The sequence below is a fragment of the Arvicanthis niloticus genome, chromosome 3 (genome assembly GCF_011762505.2).
Source record: "Arvicanthis niloticus isolate mArvNil1 chromosome 3, mArvNil1.pat.X, whole genome shotgun sequence".
In the NCBI taxonomy this organism is placed as follows: domain Eukaryota; kingdom Metazoa; phylum Chordata; class Mammalia; order Rodentia; family Muridae; genus Arvicanthis; species Arvicanthis niloticus.
Genome location: NC_047660.1, coordinates 52,247,958 through 52,270,177, shown reverse-complemented (window position 1 = coordinate 52,270,177; position 22,220 = coordinate 52,247,958). Strand labels below are relative to the sequence as shown.

At 44.9% G+C, this 22,220-nt stretch overlaps 1 long non-coding RNA gene across 1 annotated transcript; it reads left to right on the top strand.

Annotated features, from left to right (window-relative positions):
• The first annotated feature begins 10,908 nt into the window (after positions 1–10,908).
• Positions 10,909–21,635, top strand: LOC143441692 (uncharacterized). Its single transcript, XR_013109309.1, has 3 exons — positions 10,909–11,013; positions 20,566–20,653; positions 20,809–21,635. It is a non-coding gene; the product is annotated as an uncharacterized LOC143441692 (long non-coding RNA).
• The last annotated feature ends 585 nt before the right edge of the window (positions 21,636–22,220 follow it).

The following is a 22,220-nucleotide window of genomic DNA, read 5'->3' as shown; positions in this document are numbered from 1 at the left end:
GACGTTGGAACAATTTCTTTGCAGAGTCCCCGAGTGCCTCGGGTGCCTCGGGTATGTAGAGGGACTGTGAAGATTTTCTCATCAGTGTCACCTGGGGAAGAAGGTTGACCTGTGAGGACTTGTGGATGAAGGGATTGATACAGGCAGATTCTGATATATCAGTGTGCAAGCCATTTTGATTGGAGCACAAGACAAAAGAATGGGAGTGGCCAGAGGAAGAGGAGGGACAGGAACATGAGATGCAAGGATGGGCATGGCCAGAGGAAGAGGAGGGGCAGAGTCAAGGTGGACCTTGGGTACCAGTGCAGCTGACTGGTATTCATGATGGCAGAGCCAAGGAAAGTGCTTCCTGGGGAAACAACCTGATGACATCTGTCTTCTAGGCCCCTTGGCAGCTTATGGCGGTAGGGGAAGACCTGGGAATGAACCTGTGAGTCTAAGGGATGTTGGGATGGAACTTCACAATTGTCCCCATTCTGAGAAAATGGAGCACAGTATTTGTAAGCCACATGGGTTCATGTTCAAAGTCGAAAGACATTTTAGGTGGAATTGCAAAGTTCTAAATCCTTGTAGTGTGTGGCAGAGCCAACAGTTTGGCTGACAGGACTGTTCCCCAAGAGGACATAGACACTGTGGCTCAGGGTGTAGATTGCAGAGGCAGGAGTTGCAGCTTACTGTCTCTGAGGCTAAGAGACTGAGAAGCTAGAGTATAGGAAGTGCTGTCCCTGTGGATATGGAACTGATTTAGATGGTAGCAGTACCTCAGGTGGATAGAAAGACTCACCTGGGTGTTAAAGGACTCTGTGCATGTAGAGGCAGGGGGCTTACTTGAGTGGAATGTTAGTGATAAGTGGCCACAGAGAAGAGGAGTGATAAGATAGCCTTATCCTAAAAATTAATTGTGACTTAGTATGAGATGGAAATAGTGATGATGATGATGATGATGATGATGATGATGATGATGATGATGATGGTAGTGGTGGAAAAAAAGCTGATGCTGATGATGGTAATGATGATGTTTCTTAATGTTATTAGGGGCCTAGCAGAATGTCAGCACTACTACCAGTGCCCATATGACAGAATGAACTGTTTCCATAAAAAGGGCGCCTAAGGAGTTGGCATCCTTATGACAGAACAGCATTTTAAAAGCCGAGGAAGTACTAAGAGCATTTTGGAAAGATAAGATTATTTTGGGGTCCCCAAGATGGCTCAGTGGGTGAGGGCACTCACCTCTAAGCATGGCAACAGGGGTTCAGTGCCTGGATCCCACAGTGAGGAAGGAGGAAACTCACTCCTGCAAGTCATCATCTGACCACCACCTCTGAACAAGGTCCTCCCCAACATACACACAATAAACAACTGTACTGATGAGAAAGGACAGGATCCTGCTGTGTCCTGTGATGCAGACAGGTCATTACTGTGACCTTTCCTATGATGGCACCATTAATACACTGTTTAAATTATTATAGCTTTCTAATCAAATTTAATTTCCTGTGTTTCCAGTTTAACTTCATTATTCTTATCGAGAGCCACCCTCCCCCAGTTCTTAGCTATTTTCACTTAGCCAAATGATTCTGCTGTTATTCCGATGAGAACTTGCAGTAAGTGTATACTTTAATTGGGGAATAATTGACACCTTTACCTTCTGTTGTAGGTCAAGTTCCCTGGGAAAGCAGACTCAGAGGGAGATTTGCATGAATAGGTTTATTAGGGAGAGCCTTGGGATTACCAGCCACACAGGCACTGGGGAGGGAGCCGGAGAAGAGTGTGCAGCTGAACACAGTGGAGTTCACAAGGGCACAGATTCCCAAGAAGGTTCTGCAGCTGTCAGGGATCACCATGGCTGCTCCATACTGAAGCAAAAGGACCAGGTGTACTGGTTATGTCTCTCATCGTGTGACCAAATACCTGAGAGTCACAATTTAAGGGAAGACAGGTTTATTCTGGTTCCTGATTCTGAGGTACAGTTGACCATGGTGGAGAAGACAGGATGGTAGGAGTCCCTGGCAACAGGAGTTTGCAGCCTGGTTTGGTCACATGCTGACAGATCAAGGTAAGGATACAGAAACCAGAGCTGAGATAGAACCCTCAAAGGCCTGCCTCTAGTGGCCTCTGTCTGCCAGCTAAGCCAGAGGCCCATAACTACCAGGGGACCCACTGTTCAAACACACAAGCCCATTGGGGACATCATCAATTGAAACCATGACACCAGGGCTTTGTAAAGCTCCCTCGATACCAGTTGATTCTTCGCTAGGAACAAAACTCTGCAGGGGAGGTGTCAACCTTGTGGGGTGAGGATGCGGGTGAGGGTAAGAGAGTAGTTCTCCAAAGGAGGGAGATTCCTGAAAAAGATACCGAGGAGGCCCTGGCAATCAACACTGTTAGCAGCTATAAATACCATGGGTCTACTACATTCATTCAGAGCTTTCCTTATGGATATATATTATTTTACTTTTGAAATATTTTATTTATATATTTGCGTATGTGTGCATGTGCATGCCATATTCGAGAGTGGAGGTCAGAGGACAACTGGGGATGGCTCTCAGTTCTCTCCTTCCACTATTTGGGTCCTGGGCAATGAGTTCAGGTTGCAACCTTTGCCCACTAAAACATCTTGCTGACCCTGTATATGTTGTTTTCTCATTGATTCAGGTTTATTTTTCCCCAATATTGTCAAAGATTTGAACTAACAATCTTACAAAGATTGTTTCATACAATACCTAACACATCATTAATTTTATATAGGTTATACTGAGTTTCTTTGGGGAGGGGGAGGGTATGGTGAGCAATACATTTTCCCATTATATTTTATAACTGGCTATTCCTAGTGTGTAAAAATTATATGTAGGGCTGGAGAGATGGTTCAGTGGTTAAGAGCACTTACTCCGCTCACAGAAGATCTAGGCTAGGTTCCCAGCATCCACATGGCAGATAGATCACAACCATGGTAACTCTAGTCTCAGGGATCAGATGCTTCCCTTTGGCCTCATTGGGCATTGCATGCACACGGTGTACATACATACACACAGGCAAAATATTCATACTCAGAAATTAGAGACAAATATTTTAAAATACATGTAGGTTACTACATTTATTTGATTGTTGTGTTACATTTCTAGTTCTATATAATTAACATAATAAGCTGTGTATATTTAAAGTATACAGTTAGATAAGTATTTTTTGTTTTTGTTTCTTTTGTTTTGTTTTAAGACAGTGTCTCACTATGCAGCCCTGGCTGTCCTTGAACTCACTCTGAAGATCAGGCTGGCATTGCCTCCCAAGTGCTGGGACTAAAGGTGTGTGCCACCACGCCTAGCTTCTGTTAGATGAGTTTTGATGTACATATTTGTAAACACATCACTGTAATCAAATCAATAAACATTTCCATGACCTCAAAAGCTTCCTTTTATTTTTTGACACCTTTCCTCCCTGCACCAGCCCCTGGCTCAAGGCAGCCACTCATCTGCTTTCCAGAAGAGCAGTCTGATTTTTCTAGGATTTTAAAAATGAACAGAATCTTACAACATTTCTTGGTCTGCCCTCTTGGTGGGATGTTTCTGTCGGGAAGGGAAGGCTTGCGCCATGGTTCCTGTGTGGAAGTCAGAGGGCAATCTTAACCTACCAGTTTAAGACAGGGTCTCTGCTAGATGCTGTGGTGTGCCCCAGGTGTGCCCCAGGTTGCTGTCGTGTGCCCCAGGCCAGCTGACCAGGGAGCTTCTGCAGTGTCTCTTGTCTTTACTTCTTGTCTTGCCATAAGTACAGTGCTTGGCTGACTTTTTTTGCGGGTTCTGGGGGTTTTGAACTCAGATCCTCACGATTGTGCAGCAAGCCCTTTTACCCACTGAGCCATCCCACAGCCTGCTGCTGTTTCATTTATCATGGCTCACCCGTTTTACCGCTCTATGGCATCATATGGACGGTATAGCATGTCCATTTAACTGCCTGTTGTTTCCCGGGGTCTGGTCACCGCAAGTAAGCTTCTGTGAACATTCCTCTTCAACTCTTGTTGTGGGCAAATGGTCTTCTTCCTCTTAGATAAACATTTGCAAGTGAAATGTCTGGGTCATATGAGAGTTAAGTGTTTTAACTTTTTAGCAAACTGCCCAACTGTTCAAAGTGCTTGTCTAATTTTACATTCCCATCGGTAGTAAGGATTCTAAGTCTTCCAGACCGTTTGCCAAAACTCAGCGTGGTCAGGGCTTTTTTAGACATGCTAACGAGTACACGCTAGTATTCCGTTCTAATTTTGATTTGCATTTCCCTAATGAGCAACGATACTGAACAGTTTCTCAGGTTAATTGCACATATTTTGTGTCACTACTATGATGATTAATCTTAATTGTCAATTGACTGAATTTAGAGTCATCTAGAGTCACACTTCTTGGCATGCCTATTAGGGTGAGTCCAGAGAGGTTAATGAATGAGGGAACACCCACCTGGAAGTGCAGCCACAACCTGTGGGCTGGGTTCAGGCTGAGGAAAAAGAACATGGCTGTGTCTCTCTCTTTGCTTAATGGCTGTGAGTGCCATGGTGTAAGAAATAGCAAATATGCATCTTTTCTGTCAAATACTATAAAACTTACGTTTAGGACAAGAGATAAAGATCTGTTTATCGCTCCCTCTTTGTAAGACTTTTATACAAATGAATCCTCTCACTCAGTAAAACCTTGGTTTATACTAGGTTCCCTGCTCTATGCTAGGAACTTGACGGTCTGGAGCAGTGACCCCTTTCCCCTCCCTCCTTTATTTCCTGTTTGGCCAATTATTTTCAGTCCAGCCTATTGAGTAAGATCGAGAGGTTGGGCTCTAGCCAGTGGGGGTGTAGCACACAACCACCACCTGAGCTAGGATTAAAAACCAATTGCACTTCCTGCCTCAGTGTGTTGGCTCTTCTGAAGGGACCTTCTTGAACAAGAGTAAAGTTTGCCTTATGCATACACTTCAGTTAGTGTGGTGGTGTCTCTCTTTGCAGCCCCGAATGTATGTTTAACAGCATGACCAGCCACCTCGTGCTCCTGTTACCACAGCTAGAGTCCCCATTGTAAACCCTTTCCCACCAGGATGGACTGCACCCTCGCACTGTGAACCCAAAGGGAACCTGACAGCCTTGGTTATTTCTGAATATTCATAATGATTGAAGTGAGTTTTTAGGGTACACAAGCAAACCTTGGAGATGGCGTGCTTACCCCGTGCTGAGCGATGAACGCTGTTTCTTTGCTTTCCGACTCCTTTTTCTGACGTCACTGACTTCAGATAATGATGAAATAGCCTGGCTTTAGCAGAGCTGGTTTTATCTTCAAAGAGGGTGTTGACATTAGCACACTGAATCCTGTTAACCATGGTAAGTTCTGCACACTGAAGCCTTAGCCAAGCTAAGTTTCTTTTGTTAAGATGTTTACCTTTAAAGTAATTAGTTGTCTTTTTTCATGGTTATTTAGTGATTGTGTTTCCCCCCCTCATTTTCAATGAATTTTGGCATCTCTCCCTCCCTCTCCCTCCCTCCCTCTTTTTCCCTCCCTCCCTTCCTCACTCTTTCTCTGTCTTTTATACACATGAGAATGCTGCCAGGATGTCAGAGGAGAAGTTGGTTCTCTTCTTCCACTGTGTGGGTTCTGGGAATTGAACTCACAGCATTGGCCTTGTGTGGAAAGTGCTGTCATAGAGCTATCTCACTGGGGGAGGGGGGAGGGAGAGCAATAATGAGAGAGAGAGAGAGAGAGAGAGAGAGAGAGAGAGAGAGAGAGAGAGAGAGAGAGAATATTAAAACTTGACTGAGTGAACCAGGTGTGATGTCACATGCCTTTAATCCTGGCACTCAGGAGGCAGAGGCAGGTGGATCTCTGAGTCCGAGGCCAGCATGGTCGACAGTTTTAGGACAGCCACTGCTACACAGAGAAACACTGTCTCAAAAAACAAAACAAAACAAAAAAAGACTTGACTGAGTGCAAGTTTACATCTATAGGATGTAAACAACAAAGTAGGGTTTGAACTTGGTCCATTTCATTGTGTGGTTTAAGCTGTGGTCTACTATCCTGTGTAGTTCCTTTGTAGAAAAACAAACCAAGAGGCCTGACGGATCCCATAAGAGTTAGGATTGTGCTTTTGTTTCCTGTTTTCTGGATTGTCCTTTTAGATCAGCAGCAAGACAATGCCAGTGCAGTGGCTTTCTTTTGTCTGGTTTTCATATCTGCATGTTTTTATCTTGCCACTCATTTCTTTTGTGTTATTGCAAAGGCTGGCAAATCTATTCTTTATTTGGTTTGTATTTTCTGAAGTTTTGTCCTGGGTTATTGTTTCTGTTGTTGTTGTTGCTGTTGTTTTGTTTTTAGAAATACTGAGCTGATCTTTACAATTGGATTTTAGTGTTTTTTATTTATCTACTTTCAGATATTTGTGTGTGTGTGTGTGTGTGTGTGTGTGTGTACATGCATGTGCATTGTTCATGTACCCATGTCTATGCAGGTGCCTGCAGAGGCCGGAAGAAGACACTGACTCCCTTGGAACTGGGGTTCTGAGCAGTTGTGAGCTGCCTGATGTAGGTGCTGGGAACCAGACTCCAGTTCTCTGAAGGAGCATCAAGCACTCTGAACCACCACGGCCCCTCCTCCACTTCCTTTACTAGTTCTCCGCTGTCTACATCTACTGGCATCATTGCCTCTCATCTTTGTCCAAACCCGGTTTGTAGCTTTCTCTTCTTTGCAGCATTTCTTCCTGTTTGTGTATTAACTGATATTCGGGATGCTGCTCGGCCACGTCTGCTACCTAAGTACCCTGCTCTCTCATGTCTGTGTCTCAAGAGATGCTCAGAGATTGCAAGATGTTTTAAATATCTTTAATGGCCCCTGATAGAAGATCTGACCAGTATCCTTTGTTTCCCATGAGAAGCAGCAGTGGACACTGTTACAATGTTTCTCAGACCTTAAGGAGAAGGGTATCAAAAGAAACTACTCTTATTAAAGCATTTTTTTCTAAGAGAACATGAAAGAATTAGTGGGTAGGGAGGAGGAAGGTAAGTTTCTTTTTATGCCTTTGGTTTGGCTGCAAGGTCACCTCTGACCATGGTGTTATATCCATCTGGGTCGGCTAGCACCTCAAACAAAGTCCCTGCCACCCTCTCCATTCATGTGTTACTCACCTTGATTGCTGCCTGGAGCTTGGGTGTGGGGACCAGCAGTGGGAGGGGATGTAGAATTTGGCGCTGGGCTTCTGGAAGAGGAGCCTGTCAACAATAACAAGCACTTGTAGGGCCTGTTTCTCTCCCATCTTCGAAGGAGAACATGACGCATTGGCATGGGGAAAAGAGACAATAGAAAGCTAGGAGAACATGACACATCGGCATGGGGAAAAGAGACAATAGAAAGTTCGTAGCTAGAGGTCTGGGAAGCAGGTGGTTCTTCTGGGCTCCTATTTTGTACTGTTTGTTACCCAGAGAACTAGGGTCAAGTTTAGAGAGTTGGTCCTAAACCTTACGGCATCTCAGTCTCTTCAGTGACTGCTCAGTCAGATGGAACACACAGGTCATGAAGGGTCTGCTGGCTGTGTGGCTGTAGCAGGAGGACACCATGGCTTCTCAGACCAGGACTTCGAGCTCAGTGACAGATGGTCTATTATACAGTGACCCTACCCTTGAATACCTTTTGTGATATGTCACCCTTCCTGTCTTCATAGAATCCAATTGGTTGTTGGAGGCTGTCTAGCTATTATGTAACGCTTAGTCATTTTGTAGAAGGACACTTCCTATACTTCTCAGCCCCAAGCAACTTGCTTCTTTCTGGCCCTGGGTTTGACTGGAGACTGGCATGGGGAGGGGAGAAGGCAGACCCTTAGCCTAGAATGAAATCCATCATTCTCTCTCCATCTCTCCTATCTTAGATGGGGTGAAAGAGACACCATGACCAAGGTAAATTTTATAAAGGACATTTAGTTGGAGCTACCTTCCAGGTTCAGAGGTTCAGTCCACTATCATCAAGGTGAGAAACATGGCAGTGTCCAGGCAAGCATGGCACTGGAAGAGCTGAGAGGTTTACATCTTGTTCTGAAGGCAGTCAGAGGAAGACTGGATTCCAGGCAGCTAGGGGGGGTCTCTAAGTCCACCCCTCCAGTAACACACCTCCTCCAGCAAGGCCACACCTACTTTAACAAGGCCACACCTCCTAATAGTGCCACTCCCTGGGCTAAGCATATTCAAACCACCACATCCCCCCTCCCCCTCTTCTCTCTCCTTTCTCTTCTATATGACGAATATACTGATTCCCTAGTCTACATAACAAGTCTACATTTGCCTGGCCAGTCGCAGTTCCACTGAGGGTGAAGACACTGGTGCCCTCAGTGCCGATATCAGACTCTTGACTTGAAATATTGGCAGGTGCAGCATGGACAGTCACTCCAGCGCAGGGCATTAGTGTCCTCTTTCTGGTCCCCTCTTCATCCTTCTCCACTCTGCTTTGTGTCCTGAGAGGCTGACTACCATAGGGTATGCCTCATCGGCATGCTGGAGCCTGCAAGAGCTGATTCTGTGACCCTCTCTTTAACCTTGTGATTGGGGACCGCCACAAGCACATTTACACAACAAGAAAAATGGCAAATGCTAAGTCAGTGTCCTCCCTGACCCTCCCACAGGCGTCAGAGATGATTGTTAAGTATTTGTTTACTAGATATGCTGCCTTGCGGTTGTGCTTGAGCTTGGTCACTGGGAGGCACATGTCGGGGTTGAAAAGTGCTGAGAGAATGTGGTCAGAGCATCATCTGCTTCCCTTTTTCCTCCCTGCCACATTCCTGCAGATGGCCTGCATCCACAGCTTCCATGGCTGCCAGGTAGGTACCCTTCCTATCATCCTGTCCTCCTTAGGTGTCAAATGCCCTCTCCCTTTCCTTCTTTGGGTCTATAGGCAGTAAGGACCTAATGTACTGTATCACCCTTCTGTGATCACCTTGGCCCCTCCCTATGTTAGCACTCCTTGACTTAACAATCCAGCAACCTCTTCAGTGGGACTGCTCACTTCCTGATACGTATTACAGACTACAGTGGCCTTCAGTTGGTCGGGGTCTCCCGATGCCCTGTGTCTCTTTATGTCCTCAAATGGTTTATTTTGTTGTTGTTGTTTTTAATGCAATCTTATCTAGAAACAACATACACATTAGATAAAAAGAAAGGCTCTTGACAAGAGTTACAGGATGTAAAGTCCTTACTGCCCACCGACGTCCTCATTCTCAGGAGCTGCTGGAGATACATTTCCTTGCAACCCCTGAGGGTTCAAGCAGCACTGTTTATACACTGCATTCTTAACATGCAGAGACAACAGTTTGTGGTTTTAAGCATCAAAATAAAGATTTTTTTTCTTGTTTTTATACGTGTATGGGGTGTGTGTGTATGTGTTTGTGTGTGTGTGTGTGTGTGTGTAGGCCTGAGGTTGATCTTCCTTGACCACTCTACACCTTATATATGGAGACAAAGTCTAGCCAGCTTGCTCCAGGGATCCTGTGTTTTTGCTCCCTCACACTGCTGGAATTACAGATCGGTTACTGTGCTTGTCTGGCTTTTATGTGGTTTTTGGAGATCCAAATGCCTGTCCTCATGCATCTGGAGAAAATGCTTGCCTGTTGAGCTATCTCCCCTGCCCTTGAAGACATTTCAAGATGCCATTTATGAAGGGCAGTTGATCCTCTGCATCTGTGTGTTCCACATCTGTGCATTAAATGAATTGTGGGTTGAAAATCCATTGGAAATTAAATTGTGCCTGAGACAGTGTATCTCCAGCAATGGGAAGTGAGCAGGCTGGTGGGCTGTCAGCACTTTACCTCCTATAACTTAAGTCAGGAGCCTTTCCTTCTATCTTAGGTGTAGGCTAAGTTTCTAGATAAGCTTGCATTCCAAAATAAACAAATAGGGGGCTGGAGAGATGGCTCAGTGGTTAAGGACACTGACTGTTCTTCCAGAGGTCCTGAGTTCAATTCCCAGCAACCACATGGTGGTTCACAACCATCTGTAATGGGATCTGATGCCCTCTTTTGGTGTGTCTGAAGACAGCTACAGCATACTCACATACATAAAATAAGAGTAAATAAATCTTTAAAACACACACACACACACACACACACACACACACTAAAAGAAATCAAGCAAGCAAGGCCATATAGAGACATACATCAGGAGATTCCCAACCAACCAATATTCTCTTTGGTATAATTTCCTAAGTGATTTTATTCCCATGTGGCACTTACATTGTGTTAGATCTTATTAGTCACTTAGACATGATTTATTAATAAAACATGCAGGAACATGTGTCTAGGTGATAGCTACTTTAAAAAAACATAGACAGTCTGGGGCTGGAGAGATATATCATCATTTATGAGCACTTCCTGTAGAGATTAGTTTGGTTCCCAGCACCCATGTTGGTAGCTCACAACCGCCTGTAACTCCAGTGCCCTCTTCTGGTTCACACAGGCACCTACACTATATATGACACATAGACATGTACATTTACACAAATAAAAAGATATCTTTAAAAATAAATTTTAAAATAGGAAGGGAAATGGACTTGAATATCTATAGTTTTGTATCCTTGGAGACCTTGGAATCAGTCTCTCATCATAGCTATCAAGGAACTACTTATGCAGAAGAGCCTGCTTTAACTGTCTCACAAGGGTTTAGTTCACAACTTCTTTGAGGGAACCCCTTTGTCACCTTAGCAAAACCTTTGACCTCTTTCCTAAACGAGACCTTTAAATGCATGAACAGTGATAGAATTACAGAAGGAAGCCATACAGAAAAGGCAGTTAAAGCGTGAGTCACATTGGTCATATATTTACTTTGTTATCGGCACGTTAAATTACCAGACGTCACAGCCAGTGTAGTGCACTCTATATTTAAAGTAATGATTGTGCGCATACAAGTTAGGACATCTGCAGCAAACTGTTGGTGCTGTTGGGGTTGAATTGCTTCTATTTCTGCCTAGATGTAAAAGAAGATGCTGGGGTCGATCGGGACAAGCAAAGATGGAGATACCACTTCAGGTTCATATACTTCCTTTTACTAACTGCTTGCCCCTCAGCTCCCCACCCACCTGAACTCTGATCTCTTTGGTCAGTGCTCTCTTCCTTCCCTCATAGACACCCCCTCACAGGCAGACATTGCGCACAAAACAGACGAGAAAGAGGTTGGGAGGCTGCAAGAGAGAGGAGTTGCATTGAATTGTTTTCTGTCAACTTACAGAAGCTAAAGTCATCTGAGAGGAGGAAACCTTAATTAAAAAAATGTCTCCGTAAGATCCGGTTGTGCATAAGACTGGAAGGCATTTTCTTAATTAGTGATTCAAAGGGGAGGGCCTGGACCATTGTGGGTGGTCCCACTCCTGGGCTGGTGATCCTGAGTGAGATCTCTCTCTCTCTCTCTCTCTCTCTCTCTCTCTCTCTCTCTCTCTATATATATATATATATATATATATAGATATAGATATAGATATAGATATAGATATAGATATAGATAGATATAAATAGATATAGATAGATATAGATATAAATATAGATATAGATATAGATCTATCTATCTATATCTATATCTATATCTATATCTATCTATCTATCTATCTATCTATCTATATATATATATATATAGAGAGAGAGAGACTGAACAAGCTATGAGGAGCAAGCCAGTAAGCAGTAGTCCTCCATGGCCTCTGCATCAGCTCTGCCTCCAGGTTCCAGGTTCCTTCCTTGCCTTGACTTTCTTCAATGACGAACAGGGCTGTGGAAGTGTGAGCCAAATACACCCTTTCCTCCCCACGCTGGTTTTGGCTGTGGTGTTTCATTGCAGCGATGATAACCCTAACTAGGACGAGAACAATCTGTTTTCCTCACCGGTTTTGGGTTTCATGCAAACAGTAATAGTCTATATACCTGACAGTGGGTGGTGGCTGTTCTTATACTCCCACATCCAGACTCATGATGTCTCCCTGGACACAGCAGTGCTGAACACTGTCCTCTTGGCTGCCACAAAAAGGCATCAAAAGCTTGGTGGCTTACAATAGCTGAAGTGTGGGGCTGGGGAGATGGCTCAGCGGATAAAGTGATTGCCCGTAATCTCGTCTCCTGTGGGAGGCAGAGACGAAGAATCCCCGGAACAAGCTGAGCAGTCAGACTAGCTGAAGCCCTGAGCTCTAGGGTCAGTTGCAGTATGTGGACCAGGGTTTGGATTCCAGCATGCATATGGCAATTCACAACCTTCTAATTCCAGTTCCAGGGATCTGACACCCTCTTCTAGCCTATGCATGCACTATATGCATGTGAATCACATGCACACAGGCAAAGCACTCATACACATGAAATATAAAATGTATCTTTTAAAAAGACATCCACTTACCTTTATTAGGGTGACACAATTCAATTATAAAGACCCTCTTCCAAGGCCTAGATTTTAGTTCTTTGGAACCTCCAAGCTTCTACTCTTCCCCACTTAGTCCACAGTTCTTTGCTCCCTTGCTCTAGCTCCTCTGGAAGCCCTAGAAGCCGCCCCCGCCAATATGGTTTTGCTGTTACTTAATGTTTACCCTTTGGTCTCTCAGTTCTCCAAGCCTAGATAATCAGTCCTACTCCTGGAAATGCGATTGGTGCCTTAAAAAGGAGAACACATTAACTGTGAACACATGCCCAGCTGTCTCACCTTCCTGCTGCTGTGTCTTCCCCAGAGCGCGTGACCTCCCCTTAAACCGTGAACCAAATTAGGTTGCCTCTGTAAGGGGTTTGCTCAGAGTGGTTCTGCTGCATTCCAGGCAGGCGACTTGAGCCTCCTATTTCCTTATCTGTAAAATGGGCATAACAAGGGCACCTCCCTGGCCATGTGTGGTCTGGATCCAGTGCGATGCTGTGAAAGTGTGTGGGGGTGGGTGATGGGTGGTGGTGGTGATGATGTTGATGACGTTGGTGGTGCAGCTGCCCTGATTATTAGTGCAGAGAACTCACTATTTCATTGATTGCAGTACAGAAAGGGCTCAGGTTGCAAGGACTGGTTAGAATTGGCTCCTGCCGGCCAGAATCTAACATATGTCATGGAGATGCCTGGTAGCTGCCAAGGGCTCCAGAAAGTAGAGTCCGGCAAACGCTGGGAGGAATGGTTGAACGGTTCTCCAAACGATACTGGCGCCAGATGGCCTTTTGCCTCCACCTCCAAAGAAGTAGAAAAGGTGACGATAGAGGCTTTTGGTCGGTTCTTTTGTACGTGCGACCTGAGCACAGAGTTTCAGGAGGTAAGCAACCTAGCTCCACCAGCATGACAGCCAACCACATTTTTCTAACAGTGCCAGCTTTAGAATCACAACCACTGCAACCAGGACCTTCTAGCATCCTGTGGAACTCACTACTTCCCAAGCCCTTAAACCCTGGAGATGGCCTGCTTGATTGCATCGATACCATCAGGTGCCAGGAAGGAGGGAGAAGGCTGTGCAGTGATTGGATAGGAAGTGGGCGGAGCCGCTGCGTAACTGACTTGAGTTCCACCTCCAGTAGAAGTCCCAGCTGACCACAGGGAGGAGGAGGGGACTGCCGCAACCCCACTGGGCGGGCTGTCAGGGACACTTATAAGATTGCAAGAGATTTTAATTTCTTGCCTAGGAGGAGTCTGTGTCAGAGTCCTGACTTATCTTAGTGATTTCTGTCTGAGCTGTCTGAGCCTTCCAATGCCCCCGCCCTACCTGTACTAGGTCGTTAAAGTTAAATGGAAAAAAAACATTAAAAATTAGCTAATTATTCAATAAATGAAGCTGTTGCTTGCAGGTGACAGTCGGCGATCCTGCTGTGTCATCCGAGGAGGGCTGAGTCAGCCCTGCCTCAAACCTGAACTCAGAGAGAGGACAGGGATCTGTACGAGGCTCTCTAGCTCCACCGTCTGGCAGGGGAGCGCAATGAGCTTTGCGGCTGTGAAAAGGAGACACTGTGTTAAGGATAAAAAACTGGACTAAACCTCACCGGGTAGTTCATATGTCCCTTTCCCTTTAACTCCCTATCCCCCAGCTAGATCCGTTTACCGGAGATCTAGATTTCTTCTAGTTCCTTTACGGAGCCCTCTGCCCCCGTGCTCCCGCAGGCACGCCCTTGGCCAGAACCCAGGCGCCGCCTAGGCTCTCTCTCTTCACTTCCTGCCTCCTAAACTCTCAAGAGGGGCGGAGCTGCTTTCTTGAAGGCAATTTGAACCTAGGCTCCCCCACCCCACCCTACCCCACCCCCACACACGCACAATAAAGGGGAGCCTTACTGGCATTTAGTAGGCTGACCCGCCATGCTGGACATCCTGTAGGATAGTCCCAGACCATGAAGAATGGTCTTGGAAGGTTTTCAGATACCCCGCTGGACCTTCGTGTAGGTGAATGCCATGCATTAATTCTCAGAGTTAGCACCAGCTCTATTTATGAGCACAAAGGAGTTTCTGCAAGTCCCTCTTTTCTCTCTCCCACCCTCCTTTGCCTCTCATTCATTTCTTCCCACCATTTCCACTTTTTTTTTTTTTTTTTTTTCGACTTTTGCTTTGAATAGTCCGGAGCTAGGACCAGCTACATTTTATCATTTTATTTACAAACGAGTTTTTTTTTTTTTTAAGGCCCTTCCTTCTTTTTGTCCTTCTTTCCTTCCTTTCTTCCTATCTTCCCACAGACTCTTTCTATGGAGCCCATGCTGACCTGAAACTTGTAATCCTCCTGCCTCAGTCTCTTTCCAAGAGCTGGAATTGCATTTACCACCGTGGCCAGATGAAGCTTTTATTACAACAAAATTTATACAATATTTCAGGCCCCGTTTAGTCATTTCTAAGTGAGCAGCATCAGTGACTGGATTGCTTTAATTGCATTCAGAATATTATGCAACCACCGCTACTTTCAACTTCCAAATCTTTCCCATGACTCCAAACTTCCAGTGTAGCCAGTAATCAGGAACTCCTGTCCTGCCTCCTGTAGCCAGGGTCCTCTGGTCTACTTTCATTCTCTGTGAGCTTGTGAGTTCTAGGTACTTCAGGTGAGAGGATACAGTGTTTGGCCTTTGTTTTGTTGACAGCTTGTAGGAAAGTTGCCACCACCACAGATATAGCCCCATGCCTGCTGTTTGAGTGATAGTAAGAAAGAAATGTACTAGTCTGCACTGATAACTCTCTCAAGCAACATGGCTGCTTGCATCTGACACAGGATGTTTTGTAATACAACTGTGTCCGGATATTCACACACCCAAATATGTATTATTTTATATGTTCTTATTTACATATACTAAAACTTATATGTAGGTAGCATATTGATTTAACTTTAGTAAAGGAACATTACAAAACATTTCTTACAGAGATACAAGGTGTGTTAGGGCTGAAATTTTCAGACAACCAGTCCTCAGGCCTGGGGGAGACCTCTGGAAGTGAAATGCTGTTAACGTCCTACAAATAGTGCCTTGTCTCTGGAAACCTGCAGGGCTAGTCCACATGAGTAAATCTTAAAATTGCAGCTTCTGTTGGTTACTCTCTGCTTACTGTGGCCTGGGAAGCACAGCCAGTCAGGGAGCCTTTATTTTTGTGTCGTGTTGGGCACTGCTATTACTACCATTCCTGGCTTACAATAGGCACAGGCAGTATAAAGAATTGACAAGGGAGATTTTATTTTTAACATTTATTTTTCTTTTAAAAGATGTGTGTGTGTGTGTGTGTGTGTGTGTGTGTGTGAGAGAGAGAGAGAGAGAGAGAGAGAGAGAGAGAGAGAGAGAGAGAGACCCTGGGACTGGAATTAAGGCAGTTGTAAGCTGTTGTGTGAATGCTGAAAATTGGACTTGGACTTGGGTTCTTTGCAACAGCAGTCAGTAATGTACTTGTTCTTAACCACTGTGCTATCTCTCCAGCCTGAGAAAAGATCCTTTCTAGGCTCAAAATTAAAGCCAGCAAGCCAAACAATATGTGTATACATTCACACACACACACACACACACACACACACACACACACACACACACACACCCATTCATGAATTGAAATGAATTGAAATGGTTTTCTGCTATTCGCCTGCTGAGCACTGTCTCCTCCTGAGGACTGCAGGCTCATCCCTGCAGTGCTCCAGCTGAACTCAGGCTTGACAAATGTTTAGCACATCCTCTGTGTCAAACTGAACTCCCAGACCTTAAAGCTGGATTTCAGCATCCAATGAAATAACGGATCCCAGTGCAAGGCCCCTGCACTTCCCACATGGGAATCTGGAATAACACTGTGTTTATCTTCTTGCTTCTCACTGACATTTATCTGGCTAGGAACACTCAAATATTGATTTTTTCTGCATAAAAAGGCAGGAAGTGTTACATATATTGTTTTCTAATCAGCCACCTCTATTGTTCCTGCTTCCTTGTCCTCAGAGTCTTTCTTCAGAGTCTATGACGCCACACGTCTTTAAATGAGCCCCAATTTGCCAGGTGGTGATGATGCATGCCTGTAATCCCAGCACTCAGGGGGTAGAAGGATGGTGAATCTCTGACTTAGCAAGTTCCAGGACAGCCAGGGCTACACAGAGAAACCCTGTCTTGAAAAACAAACAAACAAACAAACAAAGCTCCAATCTGGTTGCGAAAATCAAGCACCAATTCTTGACTTTACAGTGGTGTGATGAACTTTTCTTGCAGCCATTTTTTTTCTATTCCTGTAAAATGTTCCATAGGTTATGTGAAATGTTCAACCCTTTGTTAGATACAAGGCTTTGTGTGAGAGGACCTGGCTCATCTGAAGGCCAATGCCAGCTTTCTGAGAATGGTTGCAGTAGAGTGACTATAGTTTGGATCTAGACTGTTTCTGAGAGACTCTGTGTTGAGGTTTGGATCCTAACCTGTGGCATTACTGGTAGGTAGTGAACGGAATGGTAGGTAGGGCCTAATGGAAGGAAGTTAGGTCATTGAAGTCATGCCCCTGAACAGGACATTGGGACCCAAGCTCTTCCTGTGTCTTTGTTTCCTAGTTGTGATGAGATGAACAGTTCCCTGGCATGTTCTTACCATGATGTAATGTGCTATCACAAGCCCAAAGCAAGAGAACCAAGCCACACATCCCCAAACCTCTGAAACCACAAGACAAAGCAAACCTCTCTCTTAAATGTTGGTTATCCATATTTTTCTTTCTTTCTTCCCTCCCTTCCTTCCTTTCTCCCTTCTGTCAGCCAGTTGCTATGGAGCTCTTGCTGTACAGCGATTATGTTAGGCCAAGATGAGGTGTTTAGTGGTGTGGTGGTTTAAGTGAGAATGCCCCCACCAGTTCATATATTTGAATGTTTAGTCTTCAGTTGTTGGGGCTGTTTGAGAAGAATTAGGAGGTGTGGCCTTGTTGGAGGAAGTGTGTCATTGGGGACAGGATTGAAGGCCATGCCATTCCCAGTTTAGAGCGCTCTTTTCTCTCTCTCTCTCTCTCTCTCTCTCTCTCTCTCTCTCTCTCTCTCTCTCTCTCTCTCCCTCTCAGTTGTTGCCTCAGAATCTAAGCTCTCAACTATTGTTACCACACTATGCTTGCTTGCCTGAAGCAGTGCTTCGTGCCTTCCGCCATGGTGATTATTGACTGACTGTCTGAAACTATAAGCTCCCAATGAACTTCGTTCTGTAAGTTTTGTTGGTCATAATGTCTCTTCACAGCAATAGACAAATAACTAGGACAGAAAATGTGACAGATCTGACTACACAGAGGAATCTGGGAGACTGGGACCTTGGACTAGGAAAGTGTCCACATGAAGTCTCTATATAGACTATGAAGGCCCATACTGAGAAGTTTCAGTGGAGTATATTAGCTGCACACAGGAAGTGGAACCAGCCCAAGAGAAAAATATATCGTAGTCTGAAAAGCTAGGCTAAATAGCAACTGGACTAGAGACCATTCTTGTCATATTTTGGCTGTTTCTGTCTTTGTCCTTAGAAATTGTCTGATGCCAAATTGAAAAGCAACGAACTAAGTTCTTTGGTGAAGAAGATTTTTAAGGCAGCCTAATATTGACTCTGACACTTGGTTGGTAGTCACTCTTACACAGGTCTGCAATGAGAAATAGCAAGTGTAACAAGAGACATGCAGAATGTCCAGTTCGAGGAGACAGAGGGCCTAGGGAAATGTCAAGTTGGAGCCAAGGCTTGTGCTGAAAGAAATAAAAAAATTAAGGAGAGCCCTCATCTGTATTAAAATAAAGGGAGAGCAGCTTCAGGGCAAGACTCCACTCAGACAATCTTTCAACCTGCAAAAAGAAAAGGCCTGAGGGATTTGCTGTTTCTACCAAGACCCAGCACACGAAAGCTGCTGCAAATGTAGCCCAAAGGGTCAGGGGTCAGGTCCACCTGACTCTGCAGCAGGACTCAATAATGTTGCCCATGTGGTCCCAGCTTTGGAGTCATGATGAACACAGAAGTAGAAGGGTCACAAAATCTTCTTCATGGCTAAGGAATGCCACAGAAGGAGGCCCCTGTTGCACGAAACTGTGAAGGTGAAGCCTGTATTGTGTCGAAGACCCCCAGACATTATAGAGGCCGGAGCTGTGGGATGCCTGCCAAGGAGAGCTGCACACAGGAAGTGGAACCAGCCCAAGGGAAAAATGGATTGTAGTCAGAAAAGCTGGAAGGGTGGAGCTGCCTAAGCTCTTTGACCTCAGACATGGAACGGATTTGGATGGGAGTTGGACTTTGCCCTGCTGGACTTTGGTCTTGCCTTTGTCCAGCGTCTGTGGTATGCTGGAAATATGCAATTTGCTTTCTGATTTTTAACAGGCAATTACAGTTAGTTATGAGATTGCCTTGAGTCTCAGAAGAGACTTTGGACTTGTCAACATCCTGGAGACTAAAAGACCATGGAGACTTTCAAAGTGGACTGAATGCATTTTGTTATGATATGGCTATGAGTCTATGGGGTCAGGGCCTGCAAAGTAGTGGATAGAATGAGAACTCCCATGGGCTCATAGATTTGGATACTATGTTGGTGGAGCTGTTTGGGAAGGGTTAGGAGGCGTGTCCCTGTTGAGGAGGTATGTCACTGGGGACAGAATTTAAAGTATCAAAACTCCTGGCATTCCTGGTGCGCCCTCGGCATCATGCTTTTGAGTCAGGATGTGAGCTCTCAGCTCTTCCTGCTTCCACACCTCTGCCTCACCACCATGAACTCTAATCCTCTGATACTATAAGCCCAATTAAACATGTTCTTTTATAAGCTGTATTGGTCATGACATTTTATCACCACAATTGAAAATGACTACCACAGAGGGAAACAGGTTTGGCTGGCTGGTTTTGTATCAACTTGACACACTAGAGAGTCATTGGAGAGGAGGGCTCTTCAGATGAGAAAATGCCTTGATAGGGTCTGGCTGTAGGCAAGCCTGTAGGGCATTTTCTTAATGGGGAACAATCTAGAAAGCAGAATTCTTTCATAGCTTCTGCCTCAGTTCCTGCCTACAGGTTCCTGTCCTGACGTCTTTCAGTAATGAATTATGATGTAGAAGTGTAAGCCAAATAAAGCCTTTCCTTCTAAGCTTGCTTCCCCCGCCCCCACCCCACCCCATGGTGTTTCCTCACAGCTATTGTGAAGCTACCTTGGCAGGTATCCCACAGCAATCCTTCTCAGACACGGCCACAGGCCACTCTAATCTGAGCAATCCTTCAGTGGAGGCTCCATTCGCAGGAGACTCTAGGCCATATCAAGTCAACAGTAAAAGCAATCAAGCCAAAGAGAAACTTACTTTTCTTCTTTTAGAGTCATATCTCATAGCCTCCCCTCAACCTTCAGCAGGTGGTAATCAATCTCAAAGTCCTGATCTTTCTGTCACTGCCTCCCAAATGCTGAGGTCACAGGTATGTGCCACTACTCGTGGTTTATGTGGTGCTGGCATTTGAGCCTATGGCTTTGTGCATGCTAGGCAAGCGTTCTTCCGAGCTAGAGCTCCAGTCCGTCTTTTCTCTGTGTATGATTTGGTCATTTTAAGTGTTATACACAGAAAATCATATATAGAATAGACTAATTTTTATCTAGTTCTCTAATTACAGTCATCAAGCCAATGTTCTGGCTTGGGGAGCCAGGCCAGTTGTGGCTGTTTCTGGTTTAGCAAGAAAGGAGTCATTGGTAGGGTGGGGCTGTTTGTTACTTGCAATGACTGGCTGTGTTCACAGTTCATCTCACTGGCCATGTCTTGTTCCTTAGGCAGTCACTTAAAAACACCTACGAGATTAAAACAAAGTTATTTTACTCTAAAAGTTTTCTTGTCAGTTTTGCCTGTGTAAGAATGGAGTCTTGCCTGTCCTGATGCTGGTGAGGGACAGCAGCTGTAAGCCAGTTTCTGGGAGATGGATGGAGGAAGAGCAAATGGCTTCCTAAGCTCTTTTTAAAAGAACATCAATGAATGTGGCAGAAAGAGGTGGAGCTTGCTTATCACTGAACCTATAATCATTTGGCTAAAGTAGTCAGTAGTGATAACTTTTTTGTGATTGTTTGTATATGCTTAGCCCAGGGAGTGGCACTATTAGGAGATGTGGCCTTGTTGGAGTAGGTGTGTCACTGTGGGTATGGGCTTTAAGACCCTCATCCTTGCTGCCTGTAACTCAGTCTTCCATTAGCAGCCTTCAGATGATGTTGAACCCTCAGCTCTTCCTGCACCATGCCTGCTTGGATGCTACCTTGATGATAATGGACTGAACCTCTGAACCTGTAAGCCAACCCCAATCAAATGTTGTCCTTATAAGAGCTACCTTGGTCATGGTGTCTGTTCATAGCAGTAATACCCTAACTAAGATAGTTTTGTTGAAATGAATTAGTTTATTTATTTATTGTATATGTATGTGTCTGTTTGTATGTGTATACAGTGTCCAGAGGCCAGATGGGGAAATCAGATCCTGGGAACTGGAGTTACAGACAGCCATGAACTACCATCTGGGTGCTGGAAACCCCACCTGGATTCTCTGCAAAGATCAGTCAGCGCTCTTAACCACTGAGCGGTTTCTTTATCCCTAGAGTTATACTTGAAACATTCTTAAATCCTCAGATGAGACTTTCTACTATGGGAAACCTCTCAACCAAAAAAACAAAAGTGTTGTAGATTTCAGAAAACACAGCATTCTTTATCCTTCAATTATACATGTGTCCCTCATTTGTTGCCTTTCCAGGGGTTGTCTATTTCTTGGGAGTTGCCATGGATGACCATTTTAAACATGATTAGGGCCAAAAATTCTAGAGGAAACAAGTGTAACCCAAAGTCTTCTGCCTTAGGTGGACATCAGGGTTCCCAAACACAGAAGTAAAGTTCCATTGGCATGCAGGGCCTCTTCAGTTCCTTAGGGACTGTGGATCTGCTGGGGACCAGTTGCAGGTCAAGTTGATGAGGTTTCTTCACTACCTGCTTTTCTCCTAGCTGTGACAACATACCTGGCAAGACGTAATTAAGGAAAGAAAAGCTTATTTTCATTGCTATGACATAACTATAATTTTGCAACTGAATCATAATGCAAGTATCTGTGTTTTCTGATGGTCTTAGCTGACCCCTGTGAAAGGGTCATTCGATTCCTAAAGGGGTCATGACCCACAGGTCGAGAACCTCTGTCGTACATGTTCCACAACTCTTTCAAACAACACCAGTTTAGAGCCAGATCTAGAGGGTTTGGACAAAGGTACCACCTGCCAGTCTTTCATAAAGACCCGCCCACCATTGGCTGTGTGGCTTAGACCCGCCCACTACTGGCTGAGTGGCTGAGACCTGTGTAAAGTTTTCCAGACAATAACTGAAGAACTGGTGAGGCTGGGGGTGGGGGGGTGGGTGGTGTCAGGAATCTTGACCGCTGACTTGTCTGGAGATTGAAGTGTCACTCAGTGAAGGCAGGGCTGAAGTGGAAGAGGATGATACACAGTTAGCTGGCAATATTTTGCTCTTCTCCTACCTCGTTTCTTCCCTTTTCCGCTCCAAGGAGAAGATGCTAGCGGCTGACAGAAAACAACGGGAGAGTGTTTTACAGGCATCTTGGAGTTCACACGACACAATTTGGAAATCTCTACTGCTCGTGCGTGGCTTCTCCTGACTTCCTGAGGAGGCTGCAACTCATTCACTCCTGCTACATGTTTGAGCTTCTTTGTGAGTGAGAAAACTCAAGACAGGGTAATTATTCCTCCCATTCTTGCCTGAAGTTTGCTTATGCTTTGTGGAACCATGTACTTGGCTCATGCAGATCTATTAATATGCAAGCAACATCTTGATTCTTGTTGTTGCTAATTTTAATAGGCTGCC